The 19,411-nt window shown below is 38.1% G+C and overlaps 1 protein-coding gene across 2 annotated transcripts in view; it reads right to left on the bottom strand.

The window, feature by feature from the left end:
• BNC2 (basonuclin zinc finger protein 2) overlaps positions 1 to 19,411 on the bottom strand; it is a 336,793-nt gene that overhangs the window by 34,723 nt on the left and 282,659 nt on the right. The gene's annotated exons all lie outside the window — the stretch shown is intronic.

Here is a 19,411-nt window from a genome sequence, read left to right as displayed (position 1 = left end):
AGCACATAACACTTGTATCTTAAACCCTTTTTTCCTGGACAATTACTGGCAATTGATTGTAAGCTTGCAATCTAGGCATGGTTTAGACTTTAGAGATTACTTTTTCGTAGCCTTGTTATAAATGACAGTTAAAAATATGTAAAAAGTAAGGATCTGATGGATGTAGATAGCATAAATGTGTAAAAATGTTGTCTCTTAACATTGCCTTCTGATAGCAAGGGAAAAATCCAGAGAGAATACACATCAGTAATCACTAGACTATCTGTTGTTAAATATACATTAAAAAGCATTTCACACTTTCATTTTTGCTAGTAAGCATGAGATTTGCCTGAAGGTAGGACTTAAAAATTCTGCCATGTAATGTCAGGCAATCCATTCCAGCATGTATTGATAAAAACATATTAAAATACTTATATAATGAATACGTCATTTTATTGGCATCTTTCCTTTTGGGCAAATGCTGGACAACACTAGCACAGCAACTATAACCAACCAGAAATGTTGAAGGCCATCAAACCAGAATTATTCCAGTGCTTCCTCATGCATTAAACAGTTTGAAAGCCTTGCAAGGTACACTACCATACTGTCTCTGATATTTTTACATCTTGAGTCTCAGGTTCAGAACTTTACCTGAAGACTTTGGACTACAAACTATTGCAAAAACCTTGTCAATCAAATTCTTGTTTGATTATGAAACCTGAAAATACCTTTCTTCCCCTCTGGCCCCTTTATGCTCTGGATTTATTTTCCTATTTCTTATATTAATTAATTATTTTTGGTCTTCAGAGGATTATTATCTTCCCTCACATTTCCTAGACTACTGAAAAATACAATTTTGCAATGCCAAACACTAAAGCATGTATTAAATTGATTAAAGCTGGTTTTATTATTTCAGTTCTGACATGTTCAGTTCTCCTCTCAGGGTGTAAAGTTAATGCCGAAGGTTAATGCCATGTGTGTTTCAGTACCTTAGATATAGCTACAAAATCTTTAGAAATGCTCCACACATGAACATTTACAATCAAACCCTGAAAGACAGAAATCCTAAACAGCAATTAACTTGGAAAATCTTACCCAGCTGACCCAGATTGAAAGCCTCAAACCCATCTATGTGTAGAAAATGTTCAGTATGTATTTACACAGTGAGGAACAAAGCATCATGATGCAGATGCTGGTTTTGGTTTGCAGCATTAGTCAGGAAGTGTCCCCACCTTTGAACACCCATAAGCACTGTGGACATCTCTGATTTCTATGTCCTTACAGTTCTTGATGGGGCAGTATTTTACAGGCAGTCAGTACTATCTAACAGAAATCATCCGGAACATCAAAATTCCCTCCCAACAAGAAAAATAAGTGAAATAAAACAAAACCTAAATGGGATGAAGAGTGGGAGGAAAAAAACCACCAATGCCATAAAAAGAAATTAAAGGGCAGGTTCATCTTTTAAAGCTCTTGGATTATATTTGGTTTTTCCATCCAACTAACTTTAGCTACTCTCTCCTTGTGTAAGATCTAAAGTTTCTGATATCTACTTCAACAACTTCCAAGCCAACCACAGGAGTTCTGCATATGAGTAAATCCTACATGGAGCTGCAAAAACAGGCTTGATTCAGATTTTGATCTCCAGGCCTTTGCTGTTACATCTGACCTGATCTGTATGCACACATTTCCCATCCCAAATCACAAATATTAATTCCTTCTATATGTAACTCCCATGGTTTAAAGATGGAAATAATATTGTCTAATTTACACTGCTTACATGTATTGAATTAGGATTCCTGTCTGCAGCCAGCTGCAGGCTGCTTTGTAATGTACTACTGCTACATTTTATTTTATTTTTGTTTTAATTTGTAAATCACTCACAGGCTTATGTAACGGATGCTTTACAAAAATGGATATGTGAGTAAATAATCGCAACTAGCATAACAATAACTCATGAGAGTTATTCATGAGAATAGTAGGCACAGATCCTGTAACAGACTCCCATATGTAAGGAGAAGGCAGTGTCACATAGTCCCTCACCTGATGGCAGCACAGCCAGTTCTCTGCATGCACAGAACAGGCAGGCAAGCGTCTAAATGCAGGGGTTCCCTGTGTGCTTCAAGGGAATTTTTCCACATCTTAACTGAACGAAGCTGGCACTTAGCTACATGAGCTTCCTCTTGATGAAACACCACCACCCTTTGTTTCATTTAATTTAAGAATTTACAATGAGGAGCACCAGATCTTCAGCAGCTGCTAAGTCCCACTGATCAGAGAAACTGGTAGTCAAGGGTGTGACAGTCATGGGATTACCCCCACTGTCACTGAAAACAGGGAATCAGACAGTTGCTCTTAAATAATCCTTGTCTACTCCTACTAGTTTTATCTTGTTAATTTTCAGCAAGAAGTTGTTTGTCTCTTTTCACCCAGCAAAAGTAAAGAGAAATTGCACAGATGCCTATATTCCATAAAACCCTCACTGCTTATGGATACTGTCTAGCATATGCTTCAATATTTACACAGTGAAAGCTTTCCATAAATCATTGTAAGTATGTATTATGCAAAAGTAGATAAAGAGAGAATAGGAATGTCATTTTTTGATAAAACTTAAAATTAACAAAAAATCAAACCATTATCCCATTTGAATTTAGCTATAACTAGCTAGGGATCTTTCTGTATATGGTAATACTTGATTAAAGGTTCAAGTCCTTTCTTATGTGTAATCGATTTCTTGTTTCTTACAATCTCTCATGCTAAATTTTCTCCCCAAAGCCATTAAAGCATATCAACATTTAAATACTTCATGACAAAAGGTTCCAATTTATATTACTTTTTTCTGCTCACAACTGATTAAGCCAAGCCTCCTGTGACAATGTGTACAAGGAAGTCAGTGAGTACAGAGATACCATTGCATGCATACAGCTCTAAGCCAGGCAGTAGACAAGTATGCCAAATCTGTACAGCAAACACTGATGCTCTTTTTTGTTTGTCCATATGGCCACACTTTTATTTTTAATTTAATTTATTTTGTTTTGTTTTGTTTATTAAGTTTTATTTTACTGTGTGGATCTCTCTCTCTCACACACAATTTCAGATGGAGAAAATATTTTAGTCTTTAAACTATATTAAATTGACCTCCAAGGATACAAGATATAAGCCTGAACCTTTTTCTAACTCTAAGCACACACTCAAGTCTATTATTTGAATAGATACAGACCCACATACACACATACTACATTAGATCTGTGAAGTAATGTCGTCATGGTTAATCACCCTGAACCTGCCTCCTGATTTTTGCTGACCGTAAGTTAGGAAGAGAGGTGTGCCAGGATATATTAGGGTACATCTTGTCTTAAACTTCTGGGTCAAGAAGAACATGTGGTGGTATCAAGACAATTATCCTGGATGACACCAACAGTCTACAACAGAAGATGGGCACAAAGATCACTCTAATTTTTAGAACCTTAACTAGGGAGGATTGCGAAGGTGTTTTCATTTCCTGAAGGCCTTTAGCCTTTAAAGCTTTCAATTCAGCTTTAAAACCTTCCAATTTAAAAATAAGAAAATAAGGGCAGTATACACAAGCATACACTATAAACATGCACTGTAAACCTTGAACTTTTGTTATCAACTGTTATGTTGTTTTAAACTCTCATTTTGTGTGAGAAGCTCCTTTGACTCCTGTGACATGCAGATAATTTTATATGTCTACACACATAAAGACACATTTTTGTACATACACAACACAGACTTCTTGGAGTTCTATTCTCTTACTGATTTGCTTCGTGGAATAGGAAAAAAGTATATATACACCTGTCTGGATACACAGTGAGAGATGACTATACAAGGCTGAGATTAATAGGTTAAAAAATATTTAGATTGCTTCTAAAACTAGCATTATGTTCTGGGAAGCACTTAAGGATTATTTTCAGGCACTTCTGTGACAAGCTCTGAGAGCAACTCAAAGTTATACAGAAAAATCATTGCCAGGCTTCATTTTCATTTCAGAAACAAAATCATTGCCTACATTTTAGTAAGTTTGCATACACACCCTAAACTGTGGCTTTTAATGCACATCAGTGAAGTTTCCATGTTACAAAATATTGCATAGATACATGTTTGATTAAATAATTAGGCAAGCCCAGAGTTTATAATGAATCTTTCTTCTATAAGCCCTTCTTAAAGAGCTATGTATTTTGTAGCTGATCTCAAGGAAACATTTTGAATGCAGCTGTAACAGTTGAAAAGCAGACTGAAATATATTAATTTGGTCATACTATAATTGCACAGGATGGTTTTAATTAGGGTGTAGACAGGAAAAAATCAACATTTGTTTCTAATAAAGAAAAGCCTTCATAATTTCCATGATTTAGGATTTGTTGTTTTTGTTTGGCCAAATTTCCCAGAAGCATCTCTTTGCTTTGCAATTAGATTTCAAGCTGTTACACTATGAGTAGTCCTACTACTCCTGGGGTAAAAGTTACTAAAAGTGTGCAGCAGCACACCAACTCACATTAGTAGAGATGGGACAATGTGCAACATCTCTAACTCATTTTGGCTAACTCCCTCTGATCTCAGTAGGACCAAAGTAAGCCCTCTGTCTAGTTTTCCACAGAAATATACACTCACACATGCAATCAGATGCTCATTTTCCTGATAGGAGTTTTTACTGTGCTGAACCTCACTCACCTTTGGTCCTGTAAGCATAAAGAAAATGTGTGCATACTTGCTCACTGTAATTTTACATGTGCAACTAATATGAGATTTAACACACTCAGTCTGCAAAGAGGTATGGTTGAAATTTTTTCCCCTCAGCTGTCACTTCTCATCCACCTCCCACCAGCCTCCCTTCACCAACGGAAACCATATGAAAAAATGCATGTTTAAGTGTCAGCAGTCCTTTCCTTGAGTTATACTGCTGCAGCAGGAGCAAACCGTGCAGCACTACTGAGCTCTCAGTCAATAATGGAAATCTTTATCTTTTGACTTCAGTGCAGCTTCCATTCTGCTAGAACTGATAGATACTCTTCCCTTCTGGCACCCCCTTTCTCTTACAAGCTGGACTTGTTTTCTTTGCCCCAAAGACACAGGGTATGCATGAGGATACCTGCATGCTACATGAGAAGAGAAGGTGGCTGTCTCTCCCCAAATTATCACTGAGACTGATATTGGCAGTGTGTATTCATGAAGGAGATTTTATTTATTTACATACATATATACATTTACTTACATATTTTTTACTTCGCTGCCAGGTTTGTAACAGTAGATGTTCTGGCTGCTCTTTAGACGCCACATCTCCTTATGCATTCAGCAGCAAAAAGTTTTGTGTTTTGACCAAAAAGGACCCCCAAAGACCTTTGCAAACTTTACAGACTGATATGGTAGACACTGGGGCAAATCTGGCTGCCCTTTAGATCACTAATAATTGCACCATAAACCTGGAGTAATTCCACAGACCATGCTGGAAAGTAATTTTGACCTAACTTAGCCCTGAAACATGATGTGGAGCCAAGTCTGTGTGAATATATAGTGGGGGCGTACCACCATGGTGGAGCACAGCAGCTGTGTAACAACACACAGGAGCACTGCCTCAACGGTTTTGGAGTGAAAGTGAGGAACACCATGTCCTGCTGAAACTGCAGATGAAACATACGGCAGTGGAATGCAATAACCACAGCGGAAACCTGGCCAGGACACCGCCGTTAACCACCCACACTCTCACTTAATGGCCTTCAGGGTCTTTATTGACCAAAAGTATGCAGGTCTTCTGTTTCACATCTTATCCCAAAGATGTATGCCAGGATCACAGACCCCTCCCTGCATAAGCAACCTGCTGGGGTGCTTGTTCTGGACTAAGCTGCATGATGTGGTATGAAAATAATGGATCCTGAGCGCATAATGTTTTTTGGGGACTGAACTTCCTCATAGTGTGTCCCAACTGCAGCATGCCTTTTCATTTTTCAGGGTCATCAACCTTAAAATGCACTTGAAAGCATTGCCCTGAAAAATGATGACAGTCTGTCATATGCCAGCTATAAAGCATCCATGTGGATTTGAGCTAATGTCTCATACTGATTTCAGAAAAGAAACAGTAAATTGTCTCTTTCCCCTCTTCATGAATGTGTATTCACCTCTGCAACTCCAGTGAAACTATTAGGATGCAAGGGCACTAGTTTTAAATGCTTTGTCTGATTTTTTTAACATATTGTTTGACTTTTGATAAAATATTCACTTTGTTATGGAATGCTCTTGATTATGGACCAGATAAGAATGTATAATTCACAAGACAGTGACTTTTTTTTCCTGACTAACACTTCATACAGTATTTTTATTTTTAAAATTATAATAGATCACTGTGGGGTTACAATGTATTTAATCACAACAGCTTGAGTTTTTTAATCATAGCAACTACATCAAGTTTTTTATATTTGGGTGCCAGACAAGTTTTTTTCACAGCAGATATCTGTCCATACTTAGAGGAAAAGAATCTAAGTACAACCAGAGTCTGATACTCTTCTTGCATTTACTAGTTTTCACAGTGGTATAACTGCTATGGTTTAACCCCAGCTGGCAACAGCACCACAGAGCTGCTCATCACTTCACCCTCTGTCCCCAGTGGGGAGGAAAATTGGAGAGAAAAGGTAAACCTCCTGGGCTGAGACAAGACGAGTTTCATAATTGAAACAAAATCAAATATACTACTATGATGGGTAATGAAAAGGAGAGAGGAATAAAACCCACGAGAAAGAGTGATGCACAATACAACTTTTCACCACCTGCTGACTAATACCCAGACTGTCCCCCAGCCCTGTTTGACCTCTTCTAGCCAACTCGCCCCAGTTTATATACTGGGCATGATGTTCTAGGGTATGGAGTATACCTGTGGGCAGCTCAGTCCACCTGTTCTGCCGTGCTCCCTCACAGTTTCTTGTGCCCCTGGTTGCTGGCAGTACATGAGACACTGAGAAAGTCCTAGGTTTAGGGTAAGCACTACTTAGCAACAACTAGAAATCAGTGTATTATTGCCAGGATTCTCATGCTAAATCCAAAACACAGCACTGCACCTGCTACTAAAGAAGACCATTAAGTCTATGCCAGCCAAAGCCAGCACAAAGTACTATGATGTCCAATGGAACTTGCTCTGATTTACAACTGTTATGTGGGTGACAACTATTAGGCAAAATATACCACTAATTGATGACAGCAGAAATCCTGATAGCATGGATACAAATTGACTCTTTAAGCTTTGAGATCCAAAGTAATTTTTTAGCAGTTCTCCTTATCTTGTTTATTTTGAAATACTAGTGCCAAGTATTTACTTACTTTAGTTCCCAAGTGTTTTGCCCTTCTCACCCCAAGAACTGAACAAATTTTCAAATGTAAACATTTATTCCCTTTACCATTCATTCTGGTTGAGACATCCAAAGGAATTTTTGAAATGAGGAGTTAACGTGAGGTGAACATATTCTTTTTGGTATCTGCTGACAAAAATATTTTTAATGCACACTAAAGGGAAGGCATTTGTTCTCAACATTCCTGAAATGGTAGACTATCAAAACTTTATTGAAATTGTTTATTCAAATTTCTTAAACAGCTTTGAAATCCACCCTTGGACCCCAAGAAGAGAGGAATATTTTGACACCTTTCCTTCTCTACAGCCTGGAAAGTGGAAAATTCATTGAAGTAATTAAAAGAAGCTTTGCCACTAATTTGTGGCAAGTAACAGCATGTTTGTCCTTAGGCCAACATGGCTACTAGACGCAATCAAATCACCAAGCACATGGTGTATGAGTGTAAAATTTAAAGTGCATGAGGTGCCACAGGCGCTGTTAAGATAGTGTGTAAACAGAGACATGAACATAATAAGCCACTGAAATAATTTTAGCTATAAAATTACTTTAAAACACAGTTTTGCATGTAAGTGGGTTGGAAATACACATCATGCATAACAATAGCAATGACTGATTTTCATTCTCATTTTCACCAATTTTTGCATAAATATTGGCCCATTTTGGTATAGTGATGCCTTAAAACAGGGTACCTGAAGCAGAAGCCAAGACAAAATTAGGAGTATAAAAAGTGGACGAATTTATCAAGGCCTTCAAGGTACATTCAGGTAAGTGAAGGCCCCCTCAAGGGACTACACCCAAAATGGACACATGAGCCTTTCATCTTCAATAAGTTCTGTCCTATTAATATATTGGCCCCTAATTCTCCAATCACACCCTTAGGCGATGGTGTTAACCACCCCAGGCCCACTCACCCCATTTCACTGTTTACATATTTTTGGGCTCTAGGCCAATGAATGTGTCCTCAGATTTTCTATTCAGAGGGATTGTTTTGGCTAAAGGTGCTGGGAATAGACGTTTTTAGTGCTTTATAGGAAGCACAGAATTACACCAAGTTACAGATACATGAAGAGTAAAAAACTAGAAATTATTAAGGCATCAATAGTATGTAAAAAAATTTGCCTTGATACTATCAGTGACCAAAAATCACTTATGTTTTTACTTTTTGCTGTTAGTGTTGCAAAACTCACTGAGAAGTAAAGTTATGTTTCTGGTTTCCCATGTTCTGGCAGTCTTTCAGTAAGTGTAGTAAGCTCTTTCTGAGCCTCAGTTTCACCAACACTGAAAAACTGACACATAATTTTTATGAGAAACAGGAAATATTCACAAAGAGCACTGATGAGGTATTGTATTTGCAATACACACAGCCACAAGAGACACCCAGACTCTTCAGCCAAGATCTTTCCCAATGCACTGTATGATAATATAAACAAATCATGTCTGATATCCCTGCTCTACTAACATGGACTGCACCAAACACAGGGCAAGACATCTAACAGTCAAGTCAAATGGTCCTTTCCTCACTTTAAATTTAAACTGACTAAAGCCCTAACCCTAACTGGAAAATGTAACCAACAAAAGCTGAGTCTTTCTGGGCTTGTAAGTAAAACTTCCAACTAAATTAGTAAGGAATTTGTCTAACTGGGGGCATTGTAAGGAATTGAGAAGTTGCCCAAGGACATAAATACTGGAATGAAAGTGCCAATGAGTTACACTCATAAGCTGGATTTCATTACATACTTGGTTTTCTGATTGAACCCAAATTGTGTCTCAATAAGGGGATTCAGCTGTACTATATGCAGGATATATGAATGGCAGCAGAATCAGGAGATTGATTTCCATCTTTACTATTCATTAGGGGACTATACATTATTACTTGCAATATATACTCCAAGATCTTAATGAGGCTTTTTTTCTTTTATTGCTTACTGAAAAAATTTACACCAATAAAACACAGGTCTGTCACAGGTAGCAGTATGATGAAAAAGGGAGACAGTAGGGTGCAGAAGTGACACCAAAAAGGCAAAGGTCATTGGAATATAAAAGGGCATGAAGAGAGCTATCAGTTTGAACCTATTAGAGGCACTGAAATGCAAGAGAAAGTGGGGAATTATATTACAGTGTACAAAGTAATAATAACTGTGCCTTCATGTCTTAATACCCTCTTGTCCCAGCAGTCCTGACTTTCTAGGCAGCCCACTTCTCCACATTAACAGTAGTCATTTGGAGAGCAGCAAACGTGCCATTAGAAGCACTTTTACAAGTGTATATTCATCCACCAATTAGCTTAATGTGGCTGCTTTCTGCATATTTTCTATCCAGGCTTGCACAAATCTTATTAATATTTCCCCCTAGCGCTTTGACAGATTACCTTGTCATTATGCATCCTGGAGCCTTTTAAACAATATGGGTAAACTACTGTTTGCGAGGTTAATGACAATTATCCCCTAATTACTGCATAAGTCACTCAGTCCACTTTATCTCATAGGCAGGGTTCTGCTCTGTGTATCTGCCATTGTGTCACTGTAAATGAATCTTGTATAGCTATGTTTATCTGTCGTTGCCTTGTAAATTACACTGACAGAAGAATGAACAAATTACTGTGTATCATCACTTAAATACAGCTTCTGATAAAAAAAATGTCCCACAAGCACAGCACTTGAGTTTTACCCTGATCACAATTAGTAAACACATATTGAATGTTTTGGGAGATATATTTAGACGTGGATGGGACATTGTGGTGGAAGAAGGTTCTGAAGTGGTAAGTCTAGTAGTAATTCAATTATTACCTCCTGAGAACTCTTCTGTTAATTTAACAGTTGATAGATGAGCCAATGATATTTTCCAAACAATCTCGAATTCAGGGCTATGCCAAATTCCACAATTTCTATTTCTATTGTTTCTGACCACAGCCAAACAGGATATTTTTTTAGCTGAAAAATTCAAACAAATTTGGAAGAGAAGTAGCATTCATAAAACCACGAGCAATGCTAATTTAACACATGCACTTCAGAACAATACCTGGATGAGGAGAGGAACGGAGAATTCGCAAAACCAGCTCCCTGGTATATTCAGTTTTCTGAGGCAACTATTTCACATTTAAGAGTACCCTTTTGGTAGGATATCACTGTGACAGATATGTTTTGCTTTGAGAAAGAATATTGACTTGTTATGTCCTGGATTCCTTCTTTCACCAAGATACCTCAATGTCTTCAACCAAAATTTCTGAGCCAGTGCTCAGAGACAAAATTAGCCTATGGTAAAGAACATTAAAACAACAGCTGCTTTTAAAAATAATACTTCTTCCTATACTGGTCTTGGGGAGGTAACCAATCCATAGTGCTAGGAGCCACAGTCCTTTGTAAACAATACAACAAAAACAGTGCATTTCCAGTGTGTCTTGGGATGGTCCCTTCTTGAGTGAGAGAAAGCCTTTTAGTACTGGTTTTGTATTGCTGGCAAACAAGGTAATTGCCCAGTGTTAGTAATGAGGTTACACAGTAATAAATTTAATAATATTTGAGTATATACTTTATGCAAATCTGAAATACAATAGGTGATATATACATTGATATCATAATGCTACATAGTTACATATTTAAAATTTATATGATTTCCTCCTATATTTTGTACATCACCTCATTTAGTAAACCTTCTCTTTCTATACATGTACTAAAAATATGTTCAGCACCAGCTGCTGACTGATGTGGTAAAAAAAAATCTCAAGTAAGGAAGACAACATGCAAATTGGAGCAGAATTATGATTCCTGAACGGTAGCAATATAAGACAGTTTAAACTGCTGTACAAGAAAAAGGAAATGTCAGAACTCTCTAAAATACGGTGATTATTTATGGCAATTCAGGAGGTTAGAACAATACTAAGAGCATTTTTATCAATGTAAAGTATAAATTTCTTTTGTTGGGTTATGATAGTGTCACATCTAGAAAGAATGGACAGACTGAAATGTAGCAAAATTACTGATATTACTGAAAATAACAGTGGTTTGAATGGAACATAGATGAGGGCAGCACCTCTGACCATGCTCTCAGTATAACTTGGAAGAAAAAGCTGTAGTGAAATGGTAAGAAAATGTAACAGCCATCACTGCCAGGGATAACTGAAAAGACTGATCGATTTTGAGTAAGCACTACCTCAAGGGTTTTGGTCCCACTAGGATTGATCTTTGTGTCTGTCCTGTGCTCAGTCAATGCAACTTTCAGCAGGGTATCCACTGCAGAAATAAATGGAAGTGCCGCAGTAACCCTCCACCCTCTCTCTTAAGTATATTATTTTCTCTCTATGCTGCAGGAAAAAGAAACCAATAATGTCGTAGATGGTAAAGTGCAACAGATGGTTCAAAAAGTTTAAGGACACTGAATGCTGTTATTTTCATGTACAATATTATTTGGAAAAAACATTTCAAAATTATTAATATTTCTCTTTGAATTTTAAGCCTCTTTGACCTCTGACCTTTGCTAATAGCAGAGAAATTGTCAAAAACATTACTGCAATTCAAAAAGATTACATCAGTTGGCTTCTTTTGATCAACTACATGGCTTACCTTGTCATAAAATGAAATTAATTATACATATAGACAGTATGGATTGAACAGAAGAATAAGCAAGAGAATGCTAAATGTTGGAGATTAACAAGTGGCATTCGCTGGCCTAACCCTTTACCCATGTAAAACTTCTTTTTTTCAAAACCTAATGGAAATTCTGATTGAGTAAAGTCTTCCGACTTGAGCCATGCTGAGGCCTGTGCCACCCTTCTCATCCTTCCATTCAAAGGGCCAGGTAGCATACAACGGACACAAGCACAGAAGTAACCTTGGTTCTTCTGCAAAATTTTTTTTTTATTATTTTAAGTGAATTTGCAGTTCCAGATTTGCTATTTGAACTACAGGTGCAAATAACCTAAATGGCTGGAAAATCAAACTGAGCAATTGAACCATACCTATACTTAGTGTTTAAGAAGGATCTAAAATATCAAACAGCGATATCATAAACTACAAACCTTTTTCACCTGAAAAAACCCCCAATATTTTTACATTTTTAGCGCCTTGTTGTAGATAATCTCAGAGAAAGAGTGGAGGTGGATATCCTCAAGGATACTGATGCTTTAATCCTAGACTCATCAGCTACATCTTGTGTATTCTGGACAAATCATGGTCTTTCCAGATCCATATCTGAGATCCTTGTTTTTAAAATGGAAATAGACAACATTTTCCCTTACTTTGTAATAGTAACGTGAAACATGCCACAGACTTTGAAAGGCTGAAGTCCAGGGAGCGCTACTCTATGACTCTATATATAATACAGAATTCCATCCTTTCTGACCATCCTGATCTCCTCTTATGACCAGCTGACCTGCCTGGTGCATGAGGGGAAGGTTGTGGATGTTGTCTGCCTGGACTTCAGCAAAGCCTTTGATACTGTGTCCCACAGCACTCTCCTGGAGGAGCTGGCAGCCCACAGCTTGGACAGGTGCACCTTTCTCTGGGTTAACAACTGTCTGCATGGCCAGGCCCAGAGAGTGGTGGTGAATGGTACTCATCCAGCTGGTGGCCAGTCCCTAGTGGTGCCCCACAGGGATCAGTGCTGGGGCCAGTCCTGTTTAAAGTCTTTACTGATGATCTGGATGATGGGATTGATGCTACCATTAGCAAATTTGCAGATGCCACCAAGCTGGGTGCAAGTGTTGATCCGCTGGAGGGTAGGAGAGCCCTGCAGAGGGATCTGGACAGGCTGGATTGATGGACTGAGACCAAAAACAGGATGTTCAACAAGGCCAAATACTGAGTCCTACACTTTGGGCACAACAATCCCCTGCAGTGCTACAGGCTGGGGCAGAGTGGCTGGACAGTGGCCTGGCAGAAAATGACCTGGGGGTGCTGGTGACAGCAGCTGAAAATGAGCCAGGGTGTGCCCAGATGGCCAAGAAGGCCAGTGGCATCCTGGCCTGTATCAGCAATAATATGGTCAGCTGGACTAGGAAAGGGATTGTCCCCCTGTCCTTGACACTGGGGAGGCCACATCTCCAATCCTGTGTTCAGTTTTGGGGCCCTCACGACGGGAAAGACATTGAGGTGCTGGAGAATGTCCAGAGAAGAAGAGCAACAGAGTTGGTGAAGAGTCTGGGATCCCCTGCTCTGAGACATGTCTGAGGGAGCTTGGGTTGTTTAGCCTGGAGAAGAGGAGGCTCAGGGAAGACCTCATCACTCTCCATAACTGGTTGTAGGCAACTTGGGCTCCATCTCTTCTCCCAGCCAGCTAGTGACAGGACAAGAGGTCATAGACTCAAGCTGCACTAGGAAAGGTTCAGGTGGACAACATGAGATATTTCTTCACTGAAAGAGGTGTCAGGCATTGGAATGGTCAGGAAGGAGGAAGAGTCACCATCCCTGGCAGTGTTCAAGATATAACTGGATCTGGCAGTTGGTGTCATGGTTAACAAGGGGGTTAACAAGGGGGTGGTGATGAGTCAAAGGATGGACTTCATGATCTCAGAGGTCTTTTCCAACCTAATTGATTCTGTGATTCTATGGTTCAAGGTAACCTCAGATAAACAGTGACCTGCCTTTATGAATATTCAAACAACTTTGCCCTACAGAAAGGTTTTAAGTGAACTGAGCTACAGAAGAATTGAAAAGACAGATTTCAAAAGTGCCTATCTAGAGAATTTCAGTAACATTCACACTCCTTTTTTTCAGTGGAGGACACTGGAACAAGGCTGGAAGGATTCACTTCTATGACTGTGGGACATGTTAGCTACCACCAGTCAATGAACACCTTTTCTAGTTCACCTTCTCAGAGAACGACCTTTATTACACTACACTGTGATTGTTTTATTCATGCTTATTATGTTCAGAGCTTCCCAAGTGAAATAATTCTCAAATAAAAATACCAATCCCTCTTCCCCAAATGGACACCAATGAACTGTCATTAGATTACTTCTAGCGCAGCAAATTCTGAAGGAAATAACAGTGCTCATACTTACAAGTTTCTTTTGATAACTTTTAAAGCTGCCCTCTTACCCAAGGGGACAGACTCTGTCTAACACAGATGAGACTCCCCTGAACACAAATATTTGTTGCAAAGCAAATAAAAAGAATTATTTTCATAAAAAGAGAGCAGTAAGAATAGCTTGGCAAAATGCGAGCAAAAAGTTACTTTTAATGTCTTTGGCACATCTCCAGCTCTTAGAAACGGCATCCAAAGTTGGTCCAAGTGTGGCTGATAAAGCAGGCTTAGAGTTGCCTTTCAACTCTCACTTTTTAATAATAAAAAATCAATATATGGAGGATTACAACCTCTTGGTTTTGGTTTTTTATATCAAAAACAAAAGATGACAAGGTTATGGTGGTGTATGAAATCCAGGCCACAGCCATGATGATGCAAATATTTTATACCCTGTTTCTTTACTGCACTCTACTGCAAGACTGAAATATATTATTGAAATAAAATGGATTCTCTTATATATATATATATAAATATATATATCTCAATTATTTGCAAACACAATCCTGGATATGCAGTCTGAAATTAAAAAAATTAACAGATTCTACTTCAGATCTGAAATGTACATTTTAAAATAAAAAAAGGAGTACTCTATTTAGCAACATGCAAACAACTGTAACACTCATATGGAGCTAAATTCATTGTAAATTACACTACAGAGTGAAGATAAAGTATCATGGTGTACAAAAGAACCAAGCAAATCTCTCAGCAATCACAGACTCCCTCAGCTGTTCCTCAGTGATGACAACATTTGAAATGAAATAGTTTAAACAGTTTTGTGAAGGATATAAGACTCTCTAGTTCATTGTTCACAGGCAGACCAACTGAGCTTGTCTCAAGCATGATCATAACACAGAAAACCTTGTCTATTCAGGCCATATTCCTGCAATCTTTTAGAAAGGCAAATGGAAAGTGAAGACTACAAGCCAATGTCAATTTTGCCCACACAAGACAATAAGGGATTTGTCTAGAGGGATTTGTAAAACTCACAGTAAACAGTTATAATTCATAACCATTTTAAAGCATACCTGCTTTAAATGCACTCATCTTAGCAAGAAACGATCCCTGCCAAGTCATTAGAAATGCAACATAGTATTGTTAGATGATCAGCTCCTGGAATTGTTTTCTCAATTTTTTTCTTAGGTGAACTACAGAGTAATTAATTCAATTTGGTGAAGCTAAACAAGCAAGGTTACCTATAACATGGTTGTCTCAAACCACATGAGTTTGAAGAAGGGGACTACACCTTCAAAAATCCATTAATCAAATCAAATTACTGTGCAGGATTCACCATAGGCACATCACAGCAGTGTGAGGCTGTTTAGACAATTACATAGTGGTACACTCATAGCAGCAAGGACACAGCAAACAGCAGCAGCAGTAAGCCAGAACATGCAGAAATGCAGTGGCTTACACTTGTCCTTTCACTGATCTGAGGAAGTGAAAAGCATTGAATTTACACTCACACAAAGAAGTGTAAACAGAACTTACGTAGTGCAGAACTTATGAAAAACCTTTAACACAAGATATAGTCAATCCAAGTTAAAGTCAGGCTTTGTTTTTCCTTAAGTTAGGAAATAAACTAATTCCTTAAGTTAGAAAATTATTAGAAAATAACATAGGCAGACATGCGCAGACACATTAAGCGCTGTTTTCACAGCAATGGGACAGGTGGGGTTTGGAAAGAAGCAGTAAAAAGCTGTATGTGACAATCTGGAGAGAGGATAAAGCAATAGCAAACTCCCTCTGCAATCAGTTATGCACCTCTTTTTCCTATTTTTCAGCCAGAGCAGCAAGAGCTGTGGCTGAAGAACACCCACCTATAGTATAACCATCCATAAGTGAACCAGATTGGGCTGATGCCAGAACAGTAAAAGCAGCACTCTCTCAGTATTTTTTAAGCACTTTGTATTGTACAGAGCCCTTTAAGGAAGATTGATTTCCATAGAGCCTCAATTCCATATCAAGATTCTGATGATGCCATAAACCACAAGAGTTTCTCCACTCAAAATGCTGCAGTGGAATTTCAGACTCACCACAAGAAACCCACGTATTAGCCAGGACTTCAGGAATACAGGCATGTACTGCAAGGCATAGTGTTATGTCAGCCACAGAATTGAAGAGCATTAAACTCAGACAACAGTGTCTAGCTTTAAAATAATTGTACACATATATGCATGTACGCACATTTCATGCATTTTGCCTACATTTTCTAGAGAACACTACCTATTTAAAATTTTTGGATCATCACATCTTCTTTACTGCCCAGGTAAAAGTTCTCTAGTCAAATAATGTGAGGCAGATTTCCCTGAAAGGATTGTAATTTTTTCTGGGAATTTATTATATCTGGATGTTTTGGTGTTTGTTTGTGGAGTATGGAGTGGCTTCTCACAGTTCTCTTCCATAATTTAATTTATCTGGTTTGCATTTAGTCTTGTAATTTGACTGCTATTATACTTGAAGTGGAGTAAAAAAAAAAAAAGTCCTTCTCCTGTCCTGTGCCATGCAGGGCTTTGAAACAAGACAGAAATAATTGTCAAAAGAAGGAAGAGGGAAGGGGGGATGAGATATTACGCCATGTTTAAGATAAACTTAAAATACAAGAGTCACGATTGAGGTAATGTATTTTAAAATTAATTAGTGTCAGTATGGTATTATCACAAGAAGAACCAGTTTCATTTGGACTATGAGCACAGAACTCACAACACTTGAACAGACACCACAGAACTCACACAGTAATGACTCCTTCCACTACACCCAATCAACATATAAAAGCTGTTGTCTTAGTTTTCAAAATATACTTTTCAAAGCTGGTGATGAAGCCTTGGTGACGCACAGCTCAGCATAAGTACGTAAGTGTCCCTTGAACCTCAGGTGTAGCTGCTTGTCAGGAATGCAGATGCTGGTGACATCTGCCTCACTGGGGACTGAGCGCTCCACTGATTCAATAAGGCTACACAAGTGCAACAGGCCTTGATGTCAGTTACATGGTATTACATACCTACCATGTCAGTGGTTCTCAGCCTCCCTGGGAATTTATTCAGATATAAGTGTATTCAGCCCATAACAATGTCTTCTACCTGCCAGAGTGCTAGAAATATTCCCACCTTTTATGAATCTACAGTGCATGACTGCTGGTATTTTATGTGTTGGGAAGGGGAGGGACAGAAAGAAGAGAGAAAAGGAAAGAAAAAGAGAAGGGGAAAGGATGGAGAGAGGGAATGGAGGAAGAAAAAGAGAACCAGGGAGAATTAGAGTGAAAAGGAGAGAAAGAGGAGAGGGAGAGGACAGGACACTTTTCTAAAATTTCTGTTTCATCTCCATTTTATCTATTTCTCTAAGAATAAATCTACTTACATATCTAACAACATTTGTCCAAACACTGTTTCAAAAGTGCTGGAAGCATAGAAACCAAATTACTTAAACCACTGTGCTTAATCCATCCACAACCTTTCCTCTTTTATTTAAAAGAGAGCATATTAAAAATTCCAAATTTCAAAAATTTAAATTTCCGGTGCATTATACAAGCATCCAGTGCAACTACCTGCTGATGTAAAACTGCACATTTGCTTATGCAGCTGTGACCTAAATCAGTTAATTTTCAATTGAGACATAAAATACAAACAACGGTTAGGAAAGACATGAATGCTGGGGTCAGATTTGATTTCTGTACACTTTGCATACTGGGGCTGGACATCAAGAGAAAAAATGGTATAGGCATTAGTGGCTTACAATGTCCTTTACCCACTATTCACTGATAAATTAATACATCTGTGGGTTTCATTCTGATATTGTCAGTAACAAAGGCTAGCAAAGTATATCATTAAGAGATGTTATCTTTTTTCCTTTTCAACATCACTATATATCTATGATGCAAGATAAAATTAATTTGGAATAAGCTTATCTACCCAAAAATTTACCTTTCATCATTAGCACCCCACCTAGATGCCCAAACTTTACCAGATACTAATACAATGAGGCATCCAAGCATACTGTTTTTGCTGTTATTGTTCACAGTAGGAAGATAAACTAAAAATATGTCTGAATTTTAAGCAATAGCTCTAAAACATTGTCCTTACACAGGCAGTCACCTCAAATCATGCACTAATTAAAAAACAATGCAACTTTTTGCAAATATTTTACAAAAAACTCTGACAAACTTGTACAGTACTTCCAGTATCTATTCAGAGAATTTGGTAGTAGTAGGAATCTGGAATGCTTAGCAATACAGTAGGAATGAAACATCTTGGCATTGGCTCTTGTGCACACACACCGAGACCTAAGTGTGGAAGTACAGTGGTGACCACAAATATCATTACCATTAGAAAGGTTATGTGGCAAGTGACACAGCAGTTAAAAATTTAACATTATGAAAATGAAAGAAAAGGAAAGTAACAATCTACTGTCAAACTGATGCAACATGAAAGAATTTTGTCAGGTTTTTATCAGTTTTACTGATCATAATTTTGAGGCAATAGAAAGGACACACTGCTTTTTTATCATTTACTAGTGACTGGATGTAGCACTATGTAAAGACTACGACAGCATAAGAGCTACAAGTGTGCAGAGGAGAGCAGCAGCAGGAGCTCTCCTTTTCATCAACTGTAAATGGAAAGGGTTTGTAAAGTGTGAGAGTGATTCAACGACATACTCGTGTTAGAAATCTAAAATGGTGAACATGTGGTTTTTGAAAGCACATCTAAAGCTTAAACACATAGGAATACATTTCATATGATGAGTAGGCAGTGGGAACAAGTTTCATATACGCCTACAAAGTAAATTGACCCCTTTTCTCTTCCTTCCCAAGGTGAGATTCCTTTGAAAGTATGAACCTTGACAATATTTCAGTGCTGCACACTAATGATGTATAAGCATTACTTGCACTTTTGTGTGCATGTCAACAGAAAATAAGTACACTATTGCACTTGTATGCTTTTGGTAAATTCCTCCAACTTTTTTTTTCTTGAATTACTTTTTTTCCTTTGCAAACCCTAGGGCAGATCTGGATCTCCTGAACCAATACATTAGTGAAAAGGTTTTGGCCATAATGATGATAAAAG

The sequence above is a fragment of the Lichenostomus cassidix genome, chromosome Z, assembly GCF_008360975.1.
Source record: "Lichenostomus cassidix isolate B80296 chromosome Z, HeHo_3.0, whole genome shotgun sequence".
Classification (NCBI taxonomy): domain Eukaryota; kingdom Metazoa; phylum Chordata; class Aves; order Passeriformes; family Meliphagidae; genus Lichenostomus; species Lichenostomus cassidix.
This window is presented reverse-complemented; position numbering and strand designations above follow the sequence as displayed.